The following is a 12,408-nucleotide window of genomic DNA, read 5'->3' as shown; positions in this document are numbered from 1 at the left end:
CCTTTTTCTCTTCTTCCTCCTCTTTTTTTTTTTTTTTTTTTTTTTTTGAGAGTTTTTTGTTGTTGTTATGGGGGCACCTGCGCTTGCCAGAAAGAGAGAGACAGAGAGACAGAAAACAAGAAATCAACCTCCAGGGGGGATGGCCACGCCGCAATCCCTTCTCCTCCATTCTCCTCTCAGGATCTTGGGTACGCATGCACAAGCGCCCAGCATGAGTTTAAGCCAACGAGTCTGGGACTCGACCACGGTTGACTACGTGGGAGTCCAGCGACACAGTCATTTCGTCAACTGCTGGTCTCCCGTCCTCATTTTTAATGGTTATCTTTCAATCTTTGTGGTGGTTTGGACTAAGTAGGAGGTTTTGTCTTTAAGGTCAGAGATTCTTTTTTCTACATGGTCTGCTATTGAAACGTTTAAGAGGGATTTAAATTTACTTCATCTTCGAAAGTTCTATTTGGTTCTTTTTTAGGGTATCTATACAGTTTCTCCTTCATGTTATGGGATGATTTTTCATTAGTTAGAGTTGATTGTTTTCTCTTGTATCGCACTGAATTTTGTTGCAATGAATAGTCGAAATTCCTTTTCTGGGACCAGCAGTTAGTGTAATGGCTATGTTGCTGGATTCCCACGTAGTCGACCGCAGTTTGCGTCCTGGACCCGGTGGCTTAAAACTCACGATGGGCGTGTGTGTGTGCATGCCCAAGATCCCGAGAGGAGAATGGAGGAGAAGGGATTGCAGCGTGGCCATCCCCCCTGGGGGGTGATTTCTCGCTTTCTGTCTTTCTGTCTCTCTTTCTTTCTGGTGAGTGCACATGCCCTATAGCGAAAACCTCTCCAAAAAAAAAAAGAAATTCCTTTTCTGAAATTTCTGTAATTTTCTGTTGTTTTATCAATCATTGGTAGGGAGTCATTGTGATCCTTTTAGGGAGAGATACTTCCTTTTTTCTTTTTTTCCCATGTTTCTCATGTCTCTGATTTTTAGGCTTTTTGTGGAATATGCATTTCTTCCTTATTTTGGGGTACATTTTGTGATGCCAGGGGCAGGATAGCTGTAGGTCCAAAGGGTGCCCCTGGCAAAGGTCCAGGAGGTCAGCTGCATCCTTCAGCTGGGGTTCTGAGTTTGAGAAGAGAGTTTCTCTCATTTTCTCCCCTGGAGAGAATGTGAGGGGGGAGCTGCTCTGGAGCTTCTCTGGCTCTGAGCAGTTGACTCCTCTTTGTACTTGTAGGTAAAATGATGTGTTCCCGAAGTTCTTGCCATCTTCTCGTACTTCATCAGTCTCACTTCACTGCTGAGGCATTTACTAGCCTTTCTTCCAGAGAGAGGCTAAGGTGGGTATTACTAGCCAGCCTTCTTGCTCTTTCGCCTTGAACAGGATGATGGTAGGATGTTTACGCCTGCCCTCCTTCTGTGTCACAATCCTGCTGGCCCCTGCAGCCCTGACTGCCTCTCTCCACCCCGGGTAGGTGCGCCCCGCTCCTGGTCATACTGTAGTCTGTTTAGTTTTTCTCAGGTTCGAAGTTCCAGCAGTGCCTGGGACAGAGGGGCAACAGCTGCTTCCTTGGTGAATATTTCTCCATTACCAGGCCCAGGGGCTGAGCATCAAGGCCATGAAGTAGTCTGCTTAGTCTCTCTTAAGTACAATATTATTCTTTTTTTGTTTTTTTTTTTTTGGTGGTAGTGGGGGTAAGATTTTTGCTATAGGGTGTGTGTGCTCGTGGGAGAGACAGAGAGACAGAAAATAAGAAATCACCCTGCAGGAGAGATGGCCACCGTGTAATCCCCTCTCCTGCATTCGGGGTTTTGGGCACACAGGAGCCTGGCATGAGTTTCAAGTCACTGGGTCCAGAACTCAAACTGCGGTCAACCACCTGGAAATCCAGTGCTTTAATGACCATGCCACCTGATCCCACAGACTCACTCTTTTTTTAAATTTTTTTCTTGGGCCAGCAGGTGGTTAAGGTGCTAAATCCCACATGGCTGGCGGCATTGTTCTAGTCCCTGACGCAGCAGCTTGAAACTCACGCTGGGCATGTGCACATGCATGTCCAAAATCCTAAGAGGAAAATGGAGGAGAAGGGATTGCAGCGTGGCCATCCTCCCTGGTAGGTGATTTCTCACTTTCCCTCTCTCTCTCTCTCTCAATCTGATGGGCACACATACTTTATGACAAAAATCTTTAACAATTTTTTTAAACTTTTTTTTCCCTTTATGATAGAGCATGTATGTATGCACATGGAAGTGAGAGAAAGAGAGAGAAGGAAATATGAACACCCTCCACAGGGCATGGTCGTGATGCAACCCCCTTCTTTCAGTCCTCAGGCATGTTAGATCCAGGACAGTCATGTGAGACTGGCGTGTTTAAGGTAACCAGGCTGGGATTTGAACCATGGTTGCCATGTGGGATCTGGCATCCCTTAAGCAGCCTATTATTGTTACACCTTGGAGCCAGTCCCCTATTTTCTTCACAGATCGAATCATAGTGTTCAAATTATTCCACATCTTACTATTTTCATCTAATAGCATAGCTAAGAAATCTTTCCATTGACACGTATTTCATCCACCTTGATCTATATTTATAACTAATTTATAAATAATAAACTTAGTAAGTGTATCCTATATTTGTGGGATTTTTAAAAAGCAGTTTTTGCTATAGGGTGCTTGCACTGCCGGAAAGACAGAGAGAGACAGAGGCAGAAAGCAAGAAATCAACCCCTAGGGGGATGGCCATGCTGCAATTCCTTCTCCTCCATTCTGCTCTCGGGACCTTGGGTGGGCATGCACACAATGCTCCTGGAGTGAGTTTAAACCTCCAGTTCTGGGACTTAAACTGCAGTTAACCACGTGGAATCCAGTGACGTAACCACTACACCATGCGCTGGTCCCTATTTGTGGTTATTTTATTAAAAAAAAAAAATACACGATATGAAACAAAGCTACTCTTTAAAAACTGTAAAGAGGGGCCAGCAGATGACATAGCAGTTACATCACTGGACTCCCACATGGCCAACTGTGGTTCGAGTATGGACCCAGTGGCTTAAAACTCAGGCCAGGTATGTGCGTGTGTGTTCAACATTCCAGGGGGAGAATGGAGAAGGGATTGTGGGGGTGGCCATCCTCCCGAGGGATGATTTCTAACTTTCCCTCTCATTGTTTCTGTCTCTCTCTCTCTCCCCTGAGAGCCCATGTACCCTAAGACAAAAACCTCTTAAAAAAAAATAGGGACCAGCAGTTAATGTAATGGCTCTGTCACTGGACTGCCATGTGGTTGACCATGGTTCAAGTCCCAGGCCTGGTGGCTTAAAGTCGTACTGGGTGCATGTGTGTGTGTGCCCAAGATCCCGAGAGGAGAATGGAGGAGAAGGGATTGCGGCATGGCCATCCCCCTGGGGGGTGATTTCTTGCTTTCTGTCTCTCTGTCTCTCTCTGTTTTTCTGGCAAGGGCATGTGCCCTATAGCAAAAACAAACAAACAAACAAAAAAAAAACCCTCTCCAAAAAACAAAAACAAACTGTAAAGATAAAAAACTCAATAGAAAATGGATAAGTGAAAAACATAAAAAGAAAAGTGAAAGGTTCTATACATATTGAGGATCTTCAAAAAGTCTAAGGAAAATGAATATTGTGGGGAAAAAACCCTACATTTTTGGCACCAAAATAAGCTCATAGGTTAATTCTAATTTTCCACAAACTTTTTGAAGTCCCATTACACAAAAAAGGTGTTCAGCGTATTCTTTGTAGCAATGTGAAAAATGGTGCCAGTAAGTGGCACTCTGATTAAGGTTCTGGAATCCCACATGGCTGAATATGGTTTAAGTCCTGGACTTGGTGGCTTGTTTTCTCATTTTCTCTTTCTCATTCTCTCTCTCTTTGATCAAATTTTAAAATAATAATAATCAATAAAATAAAATAATTCTTAAGAAAAAGAGAGAAAGAAATGTGAAAGAAAATTTCAAGGCCAGCAGGTAGCATGGTGGTTAGGGTGCTGGACTCCTACATGACTGGCAGCAGGTTGAATTCTAGACCTGGCAGCTTGCTTTCTCATTTTCCCTCTCTCTTTCTCTGTCTCCCTCTGGTAAGCGCACATGCCCTATAGCAAAATTTTAAACACAATAATAATAAATAAAATGAAATAAATATGTATTTTAAAAAAGAAAATTACAAGATACCACTTCTCACCTATCAAACTGACAAAAATTCCAATGTTTGACAACACACTTCATGAAGCATGAAGAAACTGACACTCTCATTTGTTATTAGTGGAGATGCAAAATGGTAGTCAGTTTGAGTAAATTTGGCAATAGCTATGGAAATGACATATGCTGGGACCAGCAGATGACATAATGGCTATGTTGCTGGACTCCCATGTAGTCGACCATGTTTTGAGACCCGGACCTGGTAGCTTAAACTCAGGAATCCGTGTGTGCATGCCCAAAGTCCCTAGAGAAGAATAGAAGAGAAGGGAATGTGCAGGGCATGGCCATCTCCACTGGGGGTGATGTCTCACTTTCTGTCTCTCTGTCTCTCTGGCGAGTGCACGTGCCTATAGCAAAATAAAAACTCTCTCTAAAAAAAAATCACATAAGCTTTTATGCTTTGATCTAATAATATCACTTTAAAAAATTATCTCATTTAACTTTATTTGTTTATTTATTTTTTAATTTGACCAGAGATGAACAGAGTGAGTGAGAGAGAGGGAAAGTGAGAAAGCAATCCTGTAGGCCTGGGACTCAAACCATGGTTGGCCATGTGGGAGTCCAGCGCCCTTAACCGCCATGCCTCCTGCTGGCCCCAATCGCTTCCGTTTTTTATTTTTAATTTTTTTTTTATAGATCACAGATTAGTTTATTTTTAACACTCATCATGCCATGAATTCATAGGGAATAGGTTCCAGTAGCTCAGGCTCCTTTCCATTGGTTCCCACAAAATGTGTTTCTCTGGGTGGAGCAGGCTGGTGCTTTAGTTGAACCCAGGCACCTTGCTCTTTGGCTTCCTTCTTTTTCTGGTCATTTTCCTTCACACATTTTAGGAATATATCTCTGCATTTAGAATGCTTAATATGCTCAATACGTACATTAATTCTCTTGGCAAGAATCTTGCCCTTAACTTGTTTGTTTACAACAATGCCAACAGCATGCTGGGTAACACTGTAGACTCTTCCATTTTTGCCATGGTAACATTTGTGGGGCATTCCTTTTTGAACAGTACCCATTCCCTTAATGTCTATAATATCACCTTTCTTGTAGATTCTTATATATGTTGCCGGAGGAACCACTCCATGTTTTCTACAAGGCCTAGAGAACATATATCAGGTGCATCTCCTCTTTCCTTTTTTTTCCTTTATGTTTGTCATTTTGGTTAGTTACTGGAAGAAGGCGGTTCCGGCCAAAAGGAAGGGGGATGGCCCCAGTCACTTCTAGGAATTTACTGTGAAAAGTTACCTCTGCATGACTGGGTACATGCTCATTATATAGAAATATATAACAACCTATGCATAGGGTTAGAAATAATGGCTTGATTTGTGATAGCAAAAGAATAAAAACAGCTGAACTGCACATGAATTAGGGGCTGACTGAATAAAACAAGGTACATCCTAACAGTTGCAGTAATTTATTGATTCTGTTGTCATATGATTTTCACAACATGATATCTTATTTATTTATGTATTTTAGAGATTTTTGCTATAGGCAAGTGTGCTTGCCAGAGACAGAGAGACAGAAAGCGAGAAATCACCCCCAGTGGGGAGGCCATTGCTGCAATCCCTTCTCCTCCATTCTCTTCTCAGAATCTTGGGCATGCACACACACATGCCCGGCATGAGTTTCAAGCCAAATCTGGGACTCAAACCTCAATCAACTACGTGGAGTCCAGCGATATAACCATATGACATCTGCCAGCCCCCACAATAGCTTATTTTTACTTACAGTCTTCATGTTGCTTATATCTTCCATTTTTTTATGGTCTTATCTACAACCTCCAGTATGATTTAATTTTGTTTATATATTTGCATTTTAATTTTTTTTAAGACAGGGTCTTTCTTTCACAGCCCTCCTGCCTTGGTCTCCTGGGACTACAGGTATGCACCACAACACTTAGAATTATTTATTTAATTTTATTAATTATTATTATTTTTTTTGGTAGAGGTTTTTGCCTCAGGGCACATGTGCTCACCAGAGAGAGACAGAGACAGTGAGAGGGAAAGTGAGAAATCACCCCCTGGGGTGGATGGCCATGCCTCAATTCCTTTTCCATTCTCTTCTCTCTCTCTTTCTCCCGTGAGTGTACATGCCTTATGATAAAAATCTGTCATTTCTCTCTCCCTTTCTGTCTCTTTTTGAAGAGTGCATATGGCCTATAGCAAGTTAAAGTAATAATAATAATACAATTTTTAAAATAAAAATAAATAAATACAAAATTTAAATGAAAATTTTATGAAACCCGGGACTAGTAGTTAGCATAATGGCTATTTCACCGAACTCCCATTTAGTCGACCACGGTTCGAGTCCTGGATCCGGTGACTTAAACTCACACTGGGCACGTGTGCATGTGTGCTCCAAATCCCAAGAGGAAAATGGAGGAGAAGGGATTGCGGTGTGGCCATCCCCCTTGGGGGGTGATTTCTCATTTTCTCTCTTTCTGTCTTTCTGGAGAGCGCACGTGCCCTGTAGCAAAAGCCTCTCCAATAAAAAAAGAAAACCCCCAAAACAAAAAAACAAACAAAAAATTTTTATGAAACCATTTTCTTAAAAAACCACAGGACTGGATTGTCTTTTTTTAAAAGATTATTTTTTATTTAACTTTATTTATTTTGAATTTTAACAGAGAGAAACAGAAAGAGATAAAAAGAAAGTGAGAAAGCAAACTACCAGGTCTGGGACTCAAACCTTGGTCAGCCATGTGGGAGTCTAGCACCCTCAACTACCATGCCACCTGCTAGCCCCTGACATGCAAATAGTTTTATAGGTGTGTTACACCAAACTTTCAAGGGATAGAGACTTTTTATTATGTACTTCCCTCCCCACCCCCTGCTCCCCCTGGAAATAGAAAAGGCTGCTAAGTTCATTTGATATGGCTAGTGTAACTTTGAATTAAAAAATTGGATAAGGGGGGCCAGTCTGGTGTGGTAATGAAGGTGGCTGGATCTCACAAGGTTGAATGTGTGGTTTGCGTCCTAGAACTGGTGGCTTGAAAAGCATGCTGAATGTATATGCAAAATTTAAATTCTCCTCTCCAAAAATCTGGAGAAGAGAATGGAGAAGGGATTGCAGCGTGGCTATCCCTCCTGGGGCTTACTTTCTCACCTTCTCTCTGTCTCCTTTTCTCTCTCTCTTTTACTCCAGAAAGTACCTGCACCCTATGGCAAAAATAAAAAAAAATAAAAATAAAAAAAAGGAAATTAATTAATTAATTAATTAATTATTTTTGGAGAGGTTTTTGCTATAGGCTGTGTGCACTTGCCAGAAAGACACAGCGAGACAGAGAGTCAGGAAGCAAGAAATCAAACCCCAGGGGGGATGGTCATGCTGCAATCCCTTCTTCTCCATTCTCCTCTCAGGATCTTGAGCACACACGCACACGCACCCCGCGGGAGTTTAAGCCACCGGTTCCGGGACTCAAACTGTGGTTGACTATATGGGAATCCAGTGACATAGCCATTATGCCAACTGCTGGTCCCAGGAAATTATTTTTAAAAGCCAGTTAGGAGCTAGCCTACGGCCTGTTAGTTAAGAAAACTATAAACATGGCTGACCATGTAGTTCAAGTGCTGGGCCTCGTGGCTTGAAAAACATGCAAGGCATGTGTGGACACATGCCCGAGCTCTGAGCAGAAGAGAAATAGAGAAGGAATTGCTATGTGACCGTGCCCACACACCAGTGTGTGCTTTATCCCTTCCTCTCTCTGTCTGGTATGTGCGCACTCTTGCCAAAACAACAACAACAACAAAGCCGATTGGGCTGATATAAGTAAACATACATTTGAATATCCTGTATATATTAGCCAACTGAATCCAACAAGAGTTAAAAATGAAATAACTTGAGGACAGCAGGCGGTGTAGTGGTTAACGGCGCGGGACTCCCACGTGGCAGACGGGACCTGGTGTCTTGCTTTCTCTCTTTCTCTCTCTCTGCCCCTCTCCGGTCAAGTTAAAATAAATAAATAAGTAAATAAAGTAAAAAGTTTAATAAAATAGTTATTTAAATAAAAAATAAAATAACTCAATGGAAAAACTTTAAAGAATTGTTTTAATATTAGGGGAAAATAAAGAACTATTTGCTACTATGGCTACCTTTTAAAATTATACTAGAGGTGGGGCCAGCAGATGGCATGGTGTTTAAGATGCTGGACTCCCACATGGCCCACTACAATTCGAGTTCTGGACCTTGTAGCTTGAAAATCACATCAGGCACATGTGCATGTGTGCCGGAAATCCCAAGAGGAAAATGGAGAAGAAGTGATTACACTGCAGCTATTCTCCCAGGGAGTGATTTTTTTTACTTTCTCTCTTTCTGTCTTTCTCTGTCTCTTTCCAGCAAGCACATGCACCCTATAGTAAAAACCTAAAATTTAAAAGGAGAAAAAAATTATACTAGAAGCCCAGCTATGGTAGCAAACACTGCTAAGATACTTTGCTCCATGTACTAGGCCAACATGGGAGGCCATGGTTCAATTTATAGTCCAACCTAAAGGCCAGGTGCAGCGGCACATGCCCGTAACCTCATCAACTTAGGAGGCTGAGGCAGTAGGATCTGAGCTAGACATTCCAAAAAAATGAAGATATTTTCCTACATAATCATAATACCATTGTTACATACTTTTAAATTTCTTGAACTTACTACACAGCCCCTATTCAAACTACTGTAATATCCCCCCAAATAGTTCCTTTTTCTCCTCAAAATAGTTCTACAATTTTTTTGTGAGTTTTTTACATTTAATCCTTGTACATTTTTACAGCATAAGATACAGGTTCTCAAAGCATAAATATATTGCATGTCAAGCAAGTCTAAGATGTTATTGTACACAGTAACTTTACATTCTTGTGTCTGTTAAATTTTTTTTCCTAAGTCCCTCCCTCCTACCCCCTTCTATGTAGTCCCTGGCATCTACACTTGCTGTCTCTGCTATTACATTTTCCAGTCTTTTCAGTTTCTGCCTTGAAGTGCAAACATTTGGTATATATTGAGTGGGGATATACAAAGTCTATCTTCCATAGTTTGGCTTGCTTTGCTTAGCATTAAACTTATATTCCTTCACTTTGTATCAAAGGACGGATCTCCTTTTTTAAAAAAATAATTATTTTATTTAACTTTATTTATTTAAATTTGACCAGAGAGGGACAGAGTGAGAGAGAGAGAGAAAGAGAGGGAAAATAAGAAATCAAGCCTCTAGATCCAGGACTTGAACCGTGGTCAACCATGTAGGAATCCAGTGTCCTTAATTACCATGCCACCTACCAGCCCTCTCCTTATTTTATATGGCTGAATAGTATTCCATAATGTAGTGATTACACTGCAGCTATTCTCCCAGGGAGTGATTTTTTTTACTTTCTCTCTTTCTGTCTTTCTCTGTCTCTTTCCAGCAAGCACATGCACCCTATAGTAAAAACCTAAAATTTAAAAGGAGAAAAAAATTATACTAGAAGCCCAGCTATGGTAGCAAACACTGCTAAGATACTTTGCTCCATGTACTAGGCCAACATGGGAGGCCATGGTTCAATTTATAGTCCAACCTAAAGGCCAGGTGCAGCGGCACATGCCCGTAACCTCATCAACTTAGGAGGCTGAGGCAGTAGGATCTGAGCTAGACATTCCAAAAAAATGAAGATATTTTCCTACATAATCATAATACCATTGTTACATACTTTTAAATTTCTTGAACTTACTACACAGCCCCTATTCAAACTACTGTAATATCCCCCCAAATAGTTCCTTTTTCTCCTCAAAATAGTTCTACAATTTTTTTGTGAGTTTTTTACATTTAATCCTTGTACATTTTTACAGCATAAGATACAGGTTCTCAAAGCATAAATATATTGCATGTCAAGCAAGTCTAAGATGTTATTGTACACAGTAACTTTACATTCTTGTGTCTGTTAAATTTTTTTTCCTAAGTCCCTCCCTCCTACCCCCTTCTATGTAGTCCCTGGCATCTACACTTGCTGTCTCTGCTATTACATTTTCCAGTCTTTTCAGTTTCTGCCTTGAAGTGCAAACATTTGGTATATATTGAGTGGGGATATACAAAGTCTATCTTCCATAGTTTGGCTTGCTTTGCTTAGCATTAAACTTATATTCCTTCACTTTGTATCAAAGGACGGATCTCCTTTTTTAAAAAAATAATTATTTTATTTAACTTTATTTATTTAAATTTGACCAGAGAGGGACAGAGTGAGAGAGAGAGAGAAAGAGAGGGAAAATAAGAAATCAAGCCTCTAGATCCAGGACTTGAACCGTGGTCAACCATGTAGGAATCCAGTGTCCTTAATTACCATGCCACCTACCAGCCCTCTCCTTATTTTATATGGCTGAATAGTATTCCATAATGTATATGTGCCACATTTTTTTCAGTCCAGTCATCCATTCTTGAGTATTTAGGTTTTTAAAATCAAGATCCAAGCAAGGACATAGATTACAAGTCTTATTCCATCTAAAACAGTCTTTCTACCTCTTATTGTCCTTCCATAACAATGACTTGTTTAAGAGACCAGGACAATTGTTCTATAGTGTCTCAACTATAGAGTCATCTGATGGTCTCCCCCTTGATACCATTTATCCTGTTCCTCTCTCTCCTACAGTTCCTGTAAATTGGAATTTAGATTTAAGTCTTGATTTTTTTTTTTTCTTTTATGACAAGGTCTTGTTATGGATGATTATCCTGCCTTAGCCTCTGCTTGGACTAAGGATGTGGACCACAATACTCAGCTCTTCTCTAGACAAGGTATTGCTCTGTTGCCAGGCTCTATCATTTGTCCTACATTTATTAGTTGGCATTCTTCTTTAAAGAAAAGCTTTCTGCCATCCCTAGGACCTTTTGGTTACCCAGTTTCTAGCTCATGATCCTCCTATCTCAGCCTCCTGGGTCTCTGGGATTACAGGTGCATACTACTATTACCAGGCATTTAGGTTGAGCTGGGAATCAAACCCAAGTCTGCCATGTGGTCCTAGCCTGTGGAGCATAGCATTTTAGTAATGTGCAGCACTGTGGCTATGCCTGATTTTAAATACTTTGAAAAAAATTGTTTCACCGGTAATGCTATTTATTTCATATCAGTCACACCAAAAGGAACACAATGTGTGATACTGGCACTATTAGCAATGCTAAGAGTGGTCCTGTGTTAAGGTGATGAGAGCTTCCATTGAACAGTCATGTTTCTTCTGGGTTAATAGTTTGGCTTTGACTTTTTTTCTTTTTTTAGAGATTTTTGCTATAGGGCATGTGTGCTCGCTGGAGAGACAGAGAGACAGAAAGCAAGAAATCACCCTCCAGGGGGAATGGCCATGTCACAATTCCTTCCCCGCCATTCTCTTTTTGGGGTTTTGGGCGCATACACACACACAGGCCCATCATGAATTTTAAGCAGCTGGATCTGGGACCCGAACTGCAGTCAGTTATGTAGGAGTCCAGTGATATAACCATTACACTATCTGCTGGTCCCAAGAGTTTGGCATTTTGCAAGTATAAAATCCTCCATAAGACTGTCAACTACTGGTTTTAGCAACAATTGATAATTTTTGTCTGAATCACTATTTCATAATAGTTGACATAATGTCTTAATTCTATCATTTGTCCTACATTTATTAGTTGGCATTCTTCTTTAAAGAAAAGCTTTCTCCCATCCCTAGGAACTTCTGGTTACTCTATGTGATGGTTGGCTTTGGGTGTCAACTTGACTAGACTAAAGAATACCAAGAGTCCTAATAAAGCATTGTTATGGGTGTGTCTGTGAGGTGTTTTCAGAAGAGATCAACACGTGAGTCTGAGTAGACTGGGTGGAGAAGGTCCACCCTCAGTGTGGGTGGGCATCATCCAATCAACATGGTGCCCAGAGAGAGCAAATACAGAAAGCAGATCAATCTTTTGTGGAGAGCAGGATAGTCTTCTGCTGTTGCTTTGACATCAGAAGTCAAGGTTTCCCTGTCTTTGGACTCCAGGATTCACACCAGCAGCTCCCCAGTTTCTCAAGCTTTCAGCCTCTAAATGAGAGTTAAATCTTGGCTTCCCTGCCACTGAAGTCTTTGAACTTGGACTGCACACCTAATAACAACCCAGGGGTCTCTAGCTTGCAGACAGCCTGTCCTGGGATTTCTCAACTACCATAATTGTGTGAGCCGATTCCCCCAATAAATCCCCTCTTAGATGTATCTGAACATATCCTATTTTTTCTGTATCCTTAGAGAACCCTAACTAATGTAC

This window comes from Tupaia chinensis, unplaced genomic scaffold, assembly GCF_000334495.1.
Source record: "Tupaia chinensis unplaced genomic scaffold, TupChi_1.0 Scaffold147282_1, whole genome shotgun sequence".
NCBI lineage: Eukaryota > Metazoa > Chordata > Mammalia > Scandentia > Tupaiidae > Tupaia > Tupaia belangeri.
Note: the sequence above shows the minus strand (reverse complement) of the source record.